At 56.9% G+C, this 15,886-nt stretch overlaps 1 protein-coding gene across 3 annotated transcripts in view; it reads right to left on the bottom strand.

The window, feature by feature from the left end:
• RARA (retinoic acid receptor alpha) overlaps positions 1 to 15,886 on the bottom strand; it is a 43,508-nt gene that overhangs the window by 24,784 nt on the left and 2,838 nt on the right. Inside the window, exon 1 of one of the 3 annotated variants that reach the window (XM_036222657.1) lies at positions 9,471 to 10,134. The exons of 1 other annotated variant lie outside the window; for it this stretch is intronic. The gene's annotated coding sequence lies outside the window, so the exon portion shown is untranslated. Of the gene's footprint in view, positions 1 to 9,470; positions 10,135 to 15,886 lie in introns of those variants that run through there. One more of the 3 variants, XM_016164737.2, reaches the window with a different exon arrangement.

The raw sequence follows: 15,886 nt of genomic DNA, 5'->3' as shown, positions 1-15,886 counted from the left end.
ATTGTCTCCCTTTCCAACCCCTGCCCCGCAAGCGCAGGCCCTACTGTTCCAAGCTCCAGGCTCCAGGCTCAGACCTGGAGTCCAGTGGACAAGCACATGGCCAGCATTTGGCCAAGGATCATGCCTGGGAAGGGGGAGTTCCTGCCAAATCCACTGTGGAGGAGGCCAGGACCTCTGGGACGAGCTGGAATAGCTGGCCACCCTATGCAGGGCTGAAGGAGGGATAGGTACTTGCTAGGGAGGGGGAGCTCCCCCAAGAGTGAAATCTGGACTTTGTTAATGACCATGATTTTTACTGTTACTAATTAAAACAACCATCAGGCCTCTCTCCTTGCTCCTAAATGAGGTGCCCCCTTCCCACTCCAGGCGCCTGCAGATTCCCTCCTAAGCTGAGAGGACTGATGTCAGAGCAACAGAAGCCCCACCCATCGGGCCAGCTGCCGCCCTGGGCCCCCCACACCTCTGTGGGGCCCCACACAACGGAACTCAGCTGGGAGAGCCAAGTGAGGGAAGAAGAGGTTGGCTAAGCCTCAGCAGCATTGACAGTCAGACCCTCACACACAAGCACACACGCACGCACTATTTGCAGAAACTCATGCATGCAGGTCTATCGAGTGTACAGGTGGGCAAGAGTATGCTTACACACCCAACCTGTGTGTGTGCAGGCACGCTCAGGAGAAGAGGGAACCTGGAGATAATCATCTCTCCACACCTGGGCTCCACCACACAATGAACACAGTTCGGGCCTTACGTGCCCGGCCCTGGGACACAGCTCCCCACAGACACACGCCACAGCCCCATAGTTTCCCAACTAGCACATCCCTTGGCCCTCATGCAGCCAGGCTGGCCTCTGTACCTGCCTCCCTGGGGGCCCAGCCCCCCCCCCGCCCCCCCCCCCCACATACCCGGGTCCACAAATATACAAAGGTACACCCTCCAAGAAATATTCTAGATGATTCACATCCACACAAGGGCCTACCTCCCTGAGGTGAAGCCCAGGGAGTGAGGCCCAGGAAGTCATTCATCGCAGACCCCAGGCATCCTGACCCAGCTTTTAGGGGTTGGTGCTAGGTTCAGTCAGTCCAATCTGGACCCTGTGGAGCCGACCATTGCCCCCAGAGGAGAGATAATTACAGCCACCTGACTGCCTCAGCTCTGCCCCTGAGGAGTCTGAAATCAAACCAAACTTCAAACCCACCCCACAGATACACACCCCAAGGGGAGGCTGGAAGGCCTCCCCACCCCCATCTGAGCCACACTCCGCCTAACCAGCTCAGCCTGCAAACTTTAGTGCAAAGTTACTCAGCCCCCTAGGGAGGGCCTTTAGCAGTATGAGGGGGGTAAAGGTCACAGAAATGAGCCAAGAGCCAGACTAGCCAAGAAACGGATGGGCAAGGGCAGGGATGACAGACATAGCGGCAAAGAGCACAAGTTCTGCCTCAGAAGGTCCTTCTGGATCCATGACCTTCAAAGAGATACCTGGGCCCCGGCCCCCAGCACCCAGGGGTGGAGAAGACACCATCAGAGAATTGAAACCAGCACCAAAGAAAGGGAAAACAAACTACCCACATCCAACCTCCACCCTATGCCCGCCACCTCCACTGCCCACGGGCACCCTCCCTTGAGGGAGAGAAAACCACAGGCCCACACTGAGCCCAGCCTCGGCACAGCAGAAAGAAGGGTGGGGGTTAGAGTTCCTGCCACCAGCCACACACCCTGGGGCCTCGTCACCCCTAAAAGGTGCTGGAATCCCTTCCCTGGATCAAGTGTCCTCGGCCACCTATTCATTGTAGGTCCCAGACATACACAGCTCCAGGAAAAGGCAAGAGCTGGCTGAGCTATGAAGATGATAGAAAAAAACAGAGGTTTGAAGGGTCAAATCTCAGCTCTGCCACTCTGGGTGACCTTAGGCAAGTCACTTAACCTCTCTAAGCATCTGTTTACTTGCCTGTGAACTGCCTACCTAAACAACTGGTTGTGTGATTTAAGAGATAAAAGTTCTGAAAAGTGCCTACCTAGCACAGCGCCTGGCACACGGAGGTGCTGGGCAACTGGGCCCCCGCCCTCCGCTCACCTCTCAGCACCACCCAGTGCCTCCCTGGGCAGTGTGTCTGCTCTCCCTTCCCTCTTTCCAACCAGGGCTAGCATCTGTTGACAAAGCTGGGTGGGAGAATTACCCATTTTCCAGGGTCTGCTCCCCTAGACTGAGGAGAAGGATATAGGAAGAGGGTTATCTGGGGTGTGGATGGAGGCCTGACCACAACCCTTTCCCAAATTATCTTCCTTCATTTCACCGACCAAAAAAGGGAAACTTTTGGATTTGGGGAGAGGCGAAGGGGAAGAAAAATGGACCATTTCCTCCCCCATCCTCAGGGAAGAACCAGGAGTCCCCAAACCCAGCGGGCCCAGCCCCACTTTTTGCAGCTTCCCCACAACAGTGGCTCCCAAGGAATACAAGTCAGGCAGTCCTAAGGGGCTGAGAGAAGGAAACCAGGATTGGGGAGCTTAAAGAAGGGGAGGCAGGGGGTTTCCTAAGCATTCTAGACAGTCAATGAATCATATGCAAATGACACCCTGAGCTCAAGCTCAACTTCTGGGGGCAGGGATGGGGACTCCAGCCCTGGCAGAAACAAAGACCCTGGCCCCTTTGGACCCAGGGGAGGGACAGGGCAGTTTTCAAATCAGAACAGTGGGCTGGAACTATTTATAAACTTCCCAGGAAAATACGCTCACACACACACGAAGCCACAACCTCTCCCTTCCCCCATGCTCCTCAGATCTTCAGGCAGGGGTTGAGCAGCAGTGATGACCACTACTCCCTTTTTCCAGAGGTTCCTTTGGCTAAGGCTCTTACCCCTCTCCTCCCTGGCAAGCCCACAATCAAGCCACTCTGGTCCTTTGTTTACCTTCTGCTCACCAGGGTCTAAGCTGCAGGAAGCCAGTAAGGCAAGCCTCACTTTGAAAGAGACCACCCCAGGAGGGTGGAAGAAAGATCACCTGGGTGAGGCCGGAACAGGTGGAGGGCAGCTCTTCCCCACCAGCTCCAAAGAACTCCAGGCCTGCCTAGCCGGGGGCTAGGACTTGTTTGAAAATCTGCCTGCCCCAAGCATGTGCAGGCCCTGAGCACATTCTCAGAGGAGCCAGGGGAGGGCTGAAGTCCAACGTCTTCCTCTGGACGCTGCCACTGCCCCACTCACTGCTTCAAGATGCAGTGCCTAGTCCCAGAGGAGTGGGTCTGGTATCTCCCCAACTTGTGCCCCATCGGGCTCAAGATTCTGCGCTAGCTACCCAGGGCTGCCTGACCTCCACATGTCACAGTCTCAGCAGCAACTGAATACCAGGCAGGAAGGGCAATTAGACAAGCCCAAGCCCAAGACTGGCCAGGTTCTGGGGGGAGGAAATGGGGGTCTCTGCCAAGCAGGGCAGTGCCCCTAATTTCTGCACCACCAAGGACTGCATCCCAGAGCCCCGTGAGAGCTGTGCTCAGGACCTCCGAAGCCCAGGGTGGCTGAGGATCCCCCCAAGAACCGGAGCTAAAGTCTCTCACTCTTGGAACAGATATTAGGTGAAAGGGCAGGGGGCAGCCCAGGCCTCAAGGAGAGGGAGCAGCCCTGGGGAAGAAAGAAAACAGGAAGAGGAAGAGATGAGCCTGCCCAGGCCACAGCCAGACCACAGGAGTATGTAGACCAAACAAAGGCAGCTCTGTTCGGGTGGGGGGACCAAAGGGGCACAGACAAAAGGGGACCCCCCCCAGCTTGGAAACCACCGTCGTCACATCCATCCTGGCATGGGGCTTTCCCCACCCTCACCTTAGCAGCTGCCCCCTCACCACTATCTCCCAACCTCTACCTTGTAGGAAGTACAACTCCCTCACAATGGGGGGCCGGGGGAGGAGTCAGGTGGACAGAGCATACAGAAAGCGTGCGTGCGTGTGTGTGTGTGTGTGTGTGTGTGTACGCGCATGCGCGCGTGCGTGTATGTGTGTGTAAGGCCACAGCAACTCCCCCTCATCCCGTCCCTATCCCCTAAGCTCTGCTCCAACCCTGAGACTGCCCTGATTCTGATCCTATGGGCAGAGAGACTGTCAGCAAGACATGGTGCTGCCCAGCCCCCTCCCAGCCAGCATCCTTCCTTGGGGACCCAGGCTGCAGGGAAGCCGGGAACGCCCCCCTCCCTCCTGCCTCAGGATATCCTTTTGGCTCTGACCCCAGACCAGGCCTGAGTCAGACTCTGCCCCACCCCATACCACCCCCCTCCATCTACCCCCCAGGAACTTCCTACTCCACACCCGCCTACTCAGCTGAGGCTAGAACTAGAGGGAATCTCTTTCCCTCTGCATCCCCAGCGACCAGGGAAGCCCACAAGGGGGTGGGAAGAATAGGTCACAAAGTCCTTTGGCCTGCCCCTTAAGCACAGGGCCTGCAGGATCAGGGAAAAGCTGGCACAGGTGGTGTGGAGGGCATTGCCACCTCACCCCCCAAAACACACACAACCAGGGATCCTGCTCAGAGTCCCTCCCCACTCCAGCCTGGGTCCCAAGAAGTTACAGAAACTTCATGGGAAAGGCAGTTTCCATGAGAACACAGGATGAGAGAAGGCTCCAGAAGGAAAAAGAGACACGAACTGGCACCTTTACGAGGCAGCAGGACCCAGGCTAGAGGGGACAGGGTCTGTGTAGTCAGATTCACACGATCGACCGACCACAAGCAAGCACAGCCAGATGCGGTCAGTCTCCCCAACTCTCCTGTGAGTAGGTGGCCACGACTCCTTCCCACAGAGAGAAGTCTGGGGGGCTCTGCGGGATCTGGGGCATCAGAGATCACACACACTCAGCCCGAAATGGCCCCCTAGGCAGGACCCCCACGTCTCCCCCCTGCCCCTGCCAACAACTGTGGGCCTAAGAGGTGGGGTATCTCCCTCCCCACAAGAACCAGGGTAGTGCCCATAGCAGCCATCTCCATGGCAACCAACAACAAACATCCCAGAAACCACAGTGGGACAGGAAGTGACAGCCACGTGACAGGAAGACATTTTTCAGTGGGGGGCGGTGATAAAGATTGTTAGCAGCCCCTGGGAAATCAGCTGTCCCCTAAGTTCCCCCACTTGGAACTGGAGAGAAGGGGGGAGTGGGGAGGGTGGCCACCCTCTACCGCTGTGTGCACAGTAGTGCACTATCGGTGGAAGGGCTGACGGGCCCTCCCTCCCAGCCTGCCACTCACGGTCCCCCCCCCTTTGGTCCCCCTCCTCTCCACTTCCTGCCGTGACTGGAGATCAGAGAACTCCCCACCGCAGCTTCCCCTTCTCAAGTCTCGATTCCTGGGCTGAAGGTTTCACTGTAGGGCAAGGGACAGAAGGAAGGAGGGCTGGGGACCTGCAATAGGACCCAGAGGACAGAGGCTCCCGGGGAGGGACCAGGAGGGAGCCACTCCAAGGTAGGTGTGTACACAAAGACACACACCGAGTGGGTCACGGTGACACAGCTGGGCGCAGTGACACACTGAGACTGCCTGACCTCAGGCAGCTCTGGGGGAAGGGGACCAGAGCCATTGGATCCAGCCCCACGCGTCCCACTCCAGCGCTGTCCTGAGCCTCCGGGTTCATCCCAGGCGGCTATTGGCCTCCAAGCAGGCGACGTCTCAACTGTTCCCAGCACCCGCTGCCTCTCCCCTGCCTTTTGTGCTGAGGAATCCCCCTCCCTGCTCCAAGGTGCCCGCCCAGACGAGGGCACCTTGGCCAGAGGTGGGAAGAATGGAACCTCCCTCCACCCCCCTCCCCTTCTCTGCAGATGTCCCAGACTATATTTAGCCCAAACCGGGCAGCCAGCCAGACCCAGACTCCCCACTGGCCCAGAGCTGAGCTCCCAGTTTTTATGCAATTAAAACATTAACAGAGAACCACCCCCATCCACGCAACCCCAAGCCCCCAGGACCTGCCAGAGCATCAGAGCTCAAAAAACTTGAACAAGGGCAGCCCATCTCTGCAGCCAGTGCAGGGGGTGGGGGTCATTGGGCAAACAGTAGTAAACCACCCCATTGCCCATCTCCCAGGCCCTGCCCCCACAGGCAGGACAGGAACATCATCCATAAGATCTAGTTGACACTTGGGAGGGGGCAGGCTTTCCTTGTTCTGGGAAAGGAAAGGCATATCCAGTGGGATGGGGGGGTCATTTTTTTGCTAAAATTCCACCTGTCATTTTGTAGCCCCTTCCCAGGCCAGCTCCAGTTACAGGGCTGGGGGTTGGCAACAGGTGCTGGCCAGGCTGGCAGCAGTCTAATCCCACCCACTCACCCCCCAGGCTGACAGTGGTGCCTGGAGGTCCCAGTAGGGGCCCTGGTGGGCCTAATGCTGGCTGGAAGGAGACATCTCCGGAGGCAGCAGGTGGGGGGCAGCCCATGCCCCTTCTCTTAAGACCTGCCCCCCTCTCGCACTCTGTGATGTGTGCTGGAGGGTCTGGGGAAGCCAAGGAAACCTTAGTTCCACAGAGCCTATTTCATTTCCCCATGATGCCAGGCAGGCGGGCTGGAGTGTGGGAGGTCTGTCTGCCTGCCTCTTCCTCCTCCTCCTCCTCTCCAAATTCCAGGAACAGGCAAGGGAGGCTCCAGTTGCAGAGAGGGGGAAAGCAAGCAGGCGGTCCCAGCTGTGTGGGGGGGGGTCGGGGGGAGGCGGGGACTGGAGCGGGAGGCAAGATCCAGACGGAGCAAGAGACACCCACACCCGAGCCAGACTGGGGACAGACACTCGGATGCTGACACATTCTCACACTCTGGGCCTGGTACCCACACACCGCCCACCCTGCGGGGACACCCAGACACCCTCAACCAATTCTGCCAATCCCCAGAACACTCCTTGGACACACAGAGAGATCCAGGCCCTCACCCCCACCTCACATTCCCCCATAAATCGTGTGGGCTCCAGACAGCAGCCAGAGGGTGGAGAGGGGAATGAAGGGGGGAAAGACAGCAGGCAGCAGAGAGGATGTACAGCCAAAGTCCTAGGAGCTGGGGTATCAGTTGCCACACTCCCTTCCCAAAACCCAGTAAGTTAAGACAATCCTGGTCATCTTGCCAGGGGCCCTGCCAGCTTCCCACACTCCCAAAACCACCACCATCAGAAAGGGGCGTGGGCTGCTGGGCAAGTGGAGATAACCCCATTTATTTGTCACAGGGATAGGATTACCTTCCCCAGACGGCCCTCACCCCAGATTCCAGACAGTGCTCACAAAAAGACCCCACAGAGGCCCAAACACACCCACCCCTCCAGCCCAGGCTGTCCTACCCAGCCCATGCTGCCCAAAGGACAGGGAACTGGGCACTGGTTTATATTTTCAGGCAGACCCAACCCTCATGTCACACAGTTCCGAGGACCACCCCACATAAGACCCTAGTGTCTGAGCAAAAAGTGGACTGAGGGGAAAGGTCTCAGAGGGCGCAGCCAGCTTCTGAGATTAAATGATTTAGGGAAAGGGGAACTAATTAACTGGGGTCTGGGGCAATGCCCCCAAAACAGTCTTGAAAGGCCACTCAGACAATGTCCTCTCCCCCACACTAGACAAAGTGGCAGGAACCACGTCATGGCACATGTGGGTGACTGTGCCCAGCGGGGGAGGCATGGGGGTGATCAGGATGGTGCTGCCCACACTAGCTTCCTGCCAGGTTGCCACATGGTTGGGAGTAGGAGGGGGACCAGAGAGGTGTCCCAGAGAGGTAGCAGGGGCATTTAGGATAAGACTGAAGGACCGAGATTTAGGAGCTGTAGGAGGAGGTGGAAAGGATTAAGTTGTTACAAGCCCAGGGTCTTTTCAGAACTGCCAGTGCCTCTGCAGTGCCCTCACCAGTTCAGTGGGGAAACTCCAGCAGTGACCTCCTCATGCATGCCTACTCACACTCAAAATTCCTCCAAATCCAAGATCCTCAGCCCCGAAGGGCCTTAGTGACTGCGTCTCAGGACCCATATGGCCCAGATTCCCAGGCAGAACTGATGTCCTGATGTCCTGGCCCCTCCCAGTGCACTAACATCTTTCACAGCCACAAACTCCCTGACTCCACAACCACCACCCTTTTCTTCCTCCAGCTCCAAACACTCTTCCTCCTGTTCCCTCCCCCAGAATCATCTCCACCTCTCCGAGGGGAAGCCTCAAGACTCCAAGCCACCCCTGCTCTAACCTGGGGCTTCCCCTGCCCAGCCTCCCCATCAAACACAAGGCCCTGGAGGAGTTTAGGGCTTGAACCCCGATCCTAGCAAGACTTGGTGTTATTATTGAACCACTTCTCCAGAACAACCCTGCCCTATGACCACCGCAGCCAGGGAAGGGGATGAGACATCTCCAAATCTCCTCAGCAGGAAAAGTGGAGGAAGGTATGGTGGTCAGCAGCAGAAGTGAGGGTTGGGGATCTGCATCAGGGGGTTGGGGAGTGGGTGTTTTCAGAAACAAGTCTCTTGGAGAACATATACATACACACATGTGCGCACAGCCTGCAGGCAGAAGGCAATCTAGTTACAGAAGAGGGTGCTCACCCCAGGTGAGTGCGAGGGTACCCCTCCATACCAGCACATTAGGTACATTATCTAAGAATAGATGGTAAAGAAATGTCTCCAAGGCTGGAGAAGGGCCCTTTTATGGCCAGATTTCTAAATGAGTTGGTGCACATCGCCAGCCTAGCACTCTGGTGGCCTGTGTCCTTCCCATGGCGCAGCCTGACAATAGGGCAGTGCTCAAAGAGGACAGGGGGCATAGCCAAGCTCATTTTCCTGTGCCCCTCCATACACATCTGGCTAGCAGCTTCCCCACTTCGTGGGTGGCACCAGGTCCCAGACACCCTCAGCAGAGCAAATGCAACCAACCAATATATTCCATTCTCCTCTCATTCCAAAAAGCTTCCACAACGCCATGGTAGCATCAGACCAAGAACATCCCTCCCCCGATTGCCCTGGCTTCCAGACCCAATTGTGACGGCTCCCCTCACTCCACGGGGGACACCAGCTGAGCGGGCCCCGCCTCCCCAGCCGGCTGCCTCTGGTGGGGGTGGGCCCCCAGACTGATTCTCCCCAAACCACAGGGCGGCTCAGATAACAGGAGGGGAAGAAGGAGCGGGCTAGTCCGTTGGGCATCCGATCTCTCCCCAAACAGGTTTGAAAATCTTTTTACTTGTTTTTTTTTTTTTTTTAAAGAGAGAAAGTAAGAGTTCCCAGCGCCGGTTCTGCCACAGCTCCGGCGCCCGGGACACGCGCTGTAGACCGCCCCAAACGCCTCACCGCTGCGCGCGAAGACACAGGCACAGACAGATGCATGGATGGGGCTTCCCCACCTTGGGAACCTCGGCGGCGGGCTGGGAAGCCCAGGAAACCCGGGGTTCCCGTCGGAAACTGCCCGACACCCGGGACCCGCCCGCAGCTCCTATCAGGAGCAGACCAAGGGACCCCGACGCCTGCGGAAGCCAGGGGCTCTACAAAATCCCCAGGGGAAAGGTTACCTTGCAGTGAGGGGACGCAATCCGTTCGGGCGCCCGCGGGCACAGCGTCGGCCCTGACCCTGCGCCTTGATGTTACTCGGCGTCAGGGGTGCAGGATCCTGGGAGAGGAGCCGTCCGGGGGTCTACAGCTCAGGGGAGCGGGGTGAAGGCAGCGGCCATGGTGAGTCACGTGCGGAGGCTGAAACTTTACCCGGAGCCCCAGACTCGGGGGGCGGAGGGTACTGAGCAGGGTGGGAGGCCATCTCCCTCAGGCCCACCCCTTCGTCCACCGACCAATCACCAGCTAGAGGCGGACCCATAGTCTCACGCCCCACCTCCTTAATAGACCTGCAGCGGTCTTAAAGGAACCGCGCCTAACAGAAGACTAGACCGTGGGAATCTGGGAGAATCCCTCCCTCTGCTCCAAAAAGGAGAGCTTCAGAGAGAGGAGGAGCTGAAGTTCTGTGGAAAGAATGGAAAGAAGACTAGGTGGAGAAAGGACTGCAGGGTATACACTCCCTTCCCCAAAACACACCCACCCACAACCTAAACCTGGAAAGAGAGGCGGCTGCTAATATGGAAGCGAATTCAATGTCTTCGGCCCTAGCTGTTAAGCCCTGGACTCCCATAATTAAATCCTCCTCCAGGGACCAGCTGGAACTAAGCTGTGTGACCTTAAACAAGTCGCTTTATTTCCCTGAATCTTAATTTTTTCATCTGCAAAAAAAGGAGTGCAAGAGTAGGCAGAGCTTCCTCAAGTACAGCCCTATTCTCTTCCCCCAACACACCTCTCCAGCTCCAGTGGGCTGGAGGAACTCTGGCCCAACCCAACCCCTCAGCAAACAGCTCGCCAACCCCAGTAGCCTTCCCCCAAAAGGGCAGCTCTGGGATATTCCAAGAGGTAAGTCAGGGATACCCAGGAGCACCCCTCCATGCTAGAGGGCTCTGGGACTCAAGCTTCTCTCTCCTGGCCCAGGCTGGAGGAGCCAGGGAAGCTTGCATTCTTGTTCTAGTGGGGCAGGATCAGAATCACTCTCCATCTGTAAAGACCCCAGTCCCCAACACAGCCACGTGCCCGCTCCCAGCCTGCTGCTCTTTTTGGCAGGGTCATGTTCCTACCTCTGTCTGTCTACTTGGGGGGAGGAGGGTCAGAATGTGAAATCACTAAGGAACAACCCCCGTCCTGGTTCCCAGTCAGAGAAGTGGTCACAAGTGCCCCCACTGGACTTCTCACTGCAAGGGAAGTGCCACACAGCCAGGCCTCTAGCCCAGTGAGGAGACTTAGCCTGACCCAACTGGCAGAGCTCTCAAACCCACTGGTCCGATGGCCCCTAGTTTACAGACTAGGAATCAGTGGCTGGGAGCGGACACCAGGTTTTGTCCACTGTCACATGGGTTGCACAGCCAGATCTAGAATTGGGGTGTCCGACTGTCTCTCTCCAGCTTTGTCCTCAGCCTTGATAAGGTAGAACAAGCTGGGTCTGTGGGACGATCTGCCCTGAGGTCCGGCACAGGGGAAAGGTGCCCGGACAGCTCCAGGCAGCGCTTCCCCAGCCTCCTTCCCGCCTGCTGGGCCCGGCTGTCTCCTGCTCCTCCTGCTCCCGTCTGGATTTCCGTCTGCCTGTCTGCCGGTGCGAACCACCCGCCCAGCCCCTCCCACTCTGTCCTGTCCAGATCCATCCGCAAACATGCGCTCAGCCGGCAGGAATGCGCCAATGGCTCCCAGATGTGGACGCCGAAGCTTAACCCCTTCCCCCCTTGCACCGCCCCCCCCCCGCCCCCCGCAACGCCAAACCTAACAGCCTGAGCCCAGCCAGCAGCAGGGGGCGCCTGGGTGAGGGACTAGCCTGGGAGAGGACAAGGCGCCAGCCACCCCCAGCCCGCACAAGCTCCCCTTGGCCTAGATTTTACCAGTCTTCCTTCCAGCTGAGGCCAAGGGGTAAGGATCATGAACACAAAATTGCAAGTGTGCATAAACACAGGTATAGTACCTCCCACCAAGGGCGGCCAGCACATAGGGTCACATACACTCGTGCACACCAAGAGTTAAGTGTGTAAATGGACACCCAGGACATCCATATCTGCACACCTATGTTTACATTCAGCATACACGTGCACACCCCCACATGCACACCCAGGGCACATGTGTGCACATCCATGAGCACACAGAACAAATACATACATACAAGACAGTCATTTGTGCATGCATAAGGGCACGAAACCGAGGGTGGGGCATCCTACTGAACAGACAGAGCAGTTGGCTATGTACAGATGAGGAAAGAAATTCATGTACCCACAAACCTGCTCCACGGAGGTCAGACACTCGTACACACAAGATTGGCATCCATGCAAATAAGAACACAGCCTCGCACCTTTGGGGCACTCCCTCCCTGCTTAGGCACCGAGTATTGCTTGTCTAATATCTAGCCCTTGCCAGGCCTGACTCCAGGAGGCAGGAGAGGTCCCAGTTGGGAGGCCAGGAGTCCAATCTGCAGCAGCAGCTGCACTCCAGCTGTGCGGGGGCCACAACAGGGCTCCTACCCCGCCCCTTCTCCATCCTTCAAGAACCTTCATGAAGGAGGGGACACGAGTTCAGGAGGCAGCAGGAGACTAGCAGAGGGGCAAAAGCCACAGGCCCAGGGGCTCCTCACACTTTATAAAATACACTGGAGGGGCCTACCCATCCCCTCCCGCACATAGAAGGGCTGGGGGAGGAGCCTGAGCAGCTCCTTTCCTAAGTCAGGAATCAGGCTCCAAACTGGAGGAAGCCGGAGAGAGCTCTGATAGGTGCAAGGCCAGTGACGACCCTCAGCGATCAAAGTAGATACAAAATAGCTCCGAGACACTCCAGGAGGGCCCACACTTCTAGCAAAACAAGGCCTCCCTCTCATAGCCTCTGGGGAACTCCTGGAGAATCACATCATTGATCATCTGAACAGAGGCTGGGCGGCATTGCCACTCCAAGACCACCTGGATGCAGGTGGGATGAGAGATAGTCTGCTGGAACTGGATCCAGCTTCAACTGACTCCTCTTACCCTCTGCAGCCTCCCTGCTCATCCCCAAAGGAGCTCCTCCCACAAGCACTCTCGTGGCCCCACCCCATTTGACTCTCAATCCAGAAGGGTAATCTGGGAGCAGGGCTCCTGTTTCCACTGTATAAATGAGGAAATTGAGGCTCCAACAGGAAATTGTCTTGCCCAAGCTCATACAGCTTGTCAATGACAGAGCTAAGGTTCACACCCATCCTTAATTCTCCCTATCCTTTACTCTAAATCACATGTGTTTCCACACAGTATCCTGCCACTTCTTCATTTACCCCCTCAAAGAGCACGTGGGAGAAACACCATTCTTGCCTGGCTCTGCAGGTCTTTGGGTGGGGCCAGGACATGGCAGAGAGCGATCAGAGAAGACACTGCGGCTATGCACATGGTCCCCTAACCCCACCCCTAGCATGGTGCCCACCTGCCCAGCAGGCACAGCCGGGTGACTCAGCTGCATCCGGGGGAGATGCCAGGGCAGTGACTCACCTACCGAGAAGAGCTAAGCCTGGCACCTTGCCAGCCCCAGGACAGAAGTGACTTAGTCACCGAGACTGTGATGCCCAGCAGGCACAGCCGGGGGAATGGGGACAGGGGCAGGCTGTGTCCTTCATGGTTACATCGCCCCCTGGTGAAGAACAGGCATCCTGGGGTGAGCCATGGCTATACCTGCCCCTGTCCCCTCACCACGCCCACCCCACCAACCCAGGCCTTGCTCCAGCGCAGACGAATTTTGTGAGACCCCTGAGCTGCCCTGCCCCCCTGCAGCCTGCCCCCTACCAGTCACTCACCACCCACTCTCACACCAGCCCTACCTCCTCCTGCCACCCAAGTTGTACCCAGGCTGTGAGTCTCCTTTAACATGTCCTGGCAGCACCTCCTGCCCCCACAGCCCCTCCCCCCCCCACCACACACACACACATGCACTCATACACACTTCTGCCAGCCCTGCTTCTGCCGGCAGCTGCTAAAGTTGTTGAGCAGGAGGGGAATCAGGAGGGTGGGGTGCAGAGATTGAGTTACTGACAGGGTGGGCTGTCACCCAATCCCTTCCCCAGCTAGTCCTCCTCCCTGGGCACAGTCTCCCTCACCCACCTGCTTCCCTCCCACCTCTGGCTGCCAGCCTACTGCCCTCTAAGCCCCTCCATCCCCACTCCACCCAAGCTAGAAAAGAAATGTTCAAGAGTATCTGTCAGGCTAAGACCAGCCTAGTATATGAGAGAAAGAAAGAGAAAATGAGAGAGACCGAGACAGAAACGGACAGAAAGAATGATTCCTGTGCTCAGTGCTCTGGCTACAACCATGAGGTGTGTATATCTCTGTATATGTTGAGCCGGAAGGGGACTGAGTAACTCCCCAAGTCCCAGGAGAGTTGATGGGGCCCAAGGGGATTCGACAGGCTGAACAAACTCAATCCATTTGCACTATTGATTTCTCACACTGCAGCAGGCCTGATGGAGGGGAGCATGATAAATCAGCCCCTCAAGAGACATAGACTGAGTGGAAATAGGGGGAGGAGCTCCTGTGCCACAATTTGTGGCCCCCTGATACCAGCTTGGGGGGCGGGGGTTAGCAGCAGAGGAATAGGAGATACTGAGTGGCAGAAGGCAGAGTGGGGATTGAATTAAGGCCTGTCTGGAACACCTCCTTCCAGCTGGATCTGAAGCTGATTCAAAGAAAGAAGGTAGGGGACCCAAGTACCTTTTTAGGCTACATAGACAGGGTCCTAAACAACTCCAGGAGACGCCACTCATGTCATAGTCTATAGAATTGCACTTCCTGCAGCTGTGCAACATAGTGGCCCTGGGGATGAGGCACCAACATTCCCCACTGTACTTTCTCCCTCTAGCACCTCAACCAGCTCCCCCTGCTTCCAGGTCTCAGAGGAAGTCTTGCTTTTGACTTGGGATTTGAAGCCTATGATAACCTGCTTGCTCCCTTCCTTTTCGGGGGGGATTGGCAAACAACCACCATGACCCAGGGAGGACAGGAAGGGGGTTCACAAAGGGTGCCGAAGAGTCTGCAAACCTACATCCTAGTCCTGAGTCTGTCCCTAACTCATCCCGGCCACTGTGGGCAAACCTTGGCCCTCTCTGGGTCTCTAAAATGGAGTTAGACCAGATGACCCTTCTCTAAATTGTCTCCAAGCCCTACTGCTTGCCAGCCTGCGAGCCTGTTGGAACCTGCCCAGCACCTTGATTCACACCAGTGGCCACAGGCCACCTAAACAAACCCCAGCCCTGACCTCCTCCCAACCTGGACACAGATTCTCTCCACATGGTGGAGACTTATAAACAAACCAAGCTGGGGTTTACCAGAGACCCTGCACAAATAAGCAGAGAGGGAGACAGACTGGGCACCTGGCCTAGGTCCTCCTTGCTGCAGGAGGGGAGGCAGGCACAACCAGGCGTGGTGAGGAACTATGACTAGAGAAAAACAGTGCAACGGGCTTGGGTTGGGGTCCCAGTGCAGCTAATGACTAGTTGAGTCCTAGGGCAAGTCACATCCCCTCTCTAGGCTTCCATTTACCCCTCCGTAAGGGAAAACAATTGTCTAGATGGCCTCTAAAGCCCCTTCTGCTTCTGAGTCCAGCTCTAGTTGTACAGAGAGAGCTCTGAGGGGTCCCCAGGCCTTCTCTGCCCAGCCCAGCCCATCTCCCTGGGGCAGGAACCTCTCCACAAGGTCCTATCCTTGCCTGATGTGCTTCCTTGCTCTATCTGATGCCCATTCCTTATGCCTCAGCCTGCCTCCTTTCCCTCACCTTGGCCAGCCCCTCTGCCTGCCCCGTGCTTTTCTGCACGTCCCTCCTGCCAGGGGACAGACCAACTAAAAATAGTCCCTGCAGCCTTTCTCGCCCACAGCTGCCCAAAGAGCAGGAAATGAGGGGGGCAGGGAGGCCCATGTCCTGCTCTCCCCCACAAACTCCCAGCTCGGAACCATGTCCAGCACTCCAACCTGGGACTAGTGCCAACTTGGCCATCTCGGGGGCATCCCACACCCCTTCCCTAGGGGGAGGCCTGCCCAAAAGTGCCTACAATCACAGAGCTGTCCCAACCCCATGAGAGGAAGAGAGAGGAGGCAGGCGGTCCACAGGGAAACCTTCCCAATTTCTGACAAATCAGTGCCAACCACATTGTGGGCACCAAGAGGACAGGGCCTGGCTCCACTGACTGGTCTTTTGAGGGCAGAGGGAATTGGCGTGGGGAAGTTTGTGCCGGTTTCCTTCATCCTGGCCCAGCTGGAGGGAAGACAAAATAGTGTCCCAGCCTCAATTATGCTAATTCCCTGCTCCCCAAAATGTGTGGGTGCAGACACAGGGGTTTCAACGGCCACCTCCAGATACCATGGGAAAAAAAGCTGAAAGGACGGCAGAAGAGCAGAAGATCTTATCTTGGCTA

Source organism: Rousettus aegyptiacus, unplaced genomic scaffold (assembly GCF_014176215.1).
Source record: "Rousettus aegyptiacus isolate mRouAeg1 unplaced genomic scaffold, mRouAeg1.p scaffold_m13_p_6, whole genome shotgun sequence".
In the NCBI taxonomy this organism is placed as follows: domain Eukaryota; kingdom Metazoa; phylum Chordata; class Mammalia; order Chiroptera; family Pteropodidae; genus Rousettus; species Rousettus aegyptiacus.
The sequence above is the reverse complement of the archived record's forward strand: the minus strand, read 5'-3'. Positions and strand labels throughout refer to the sequence as shown.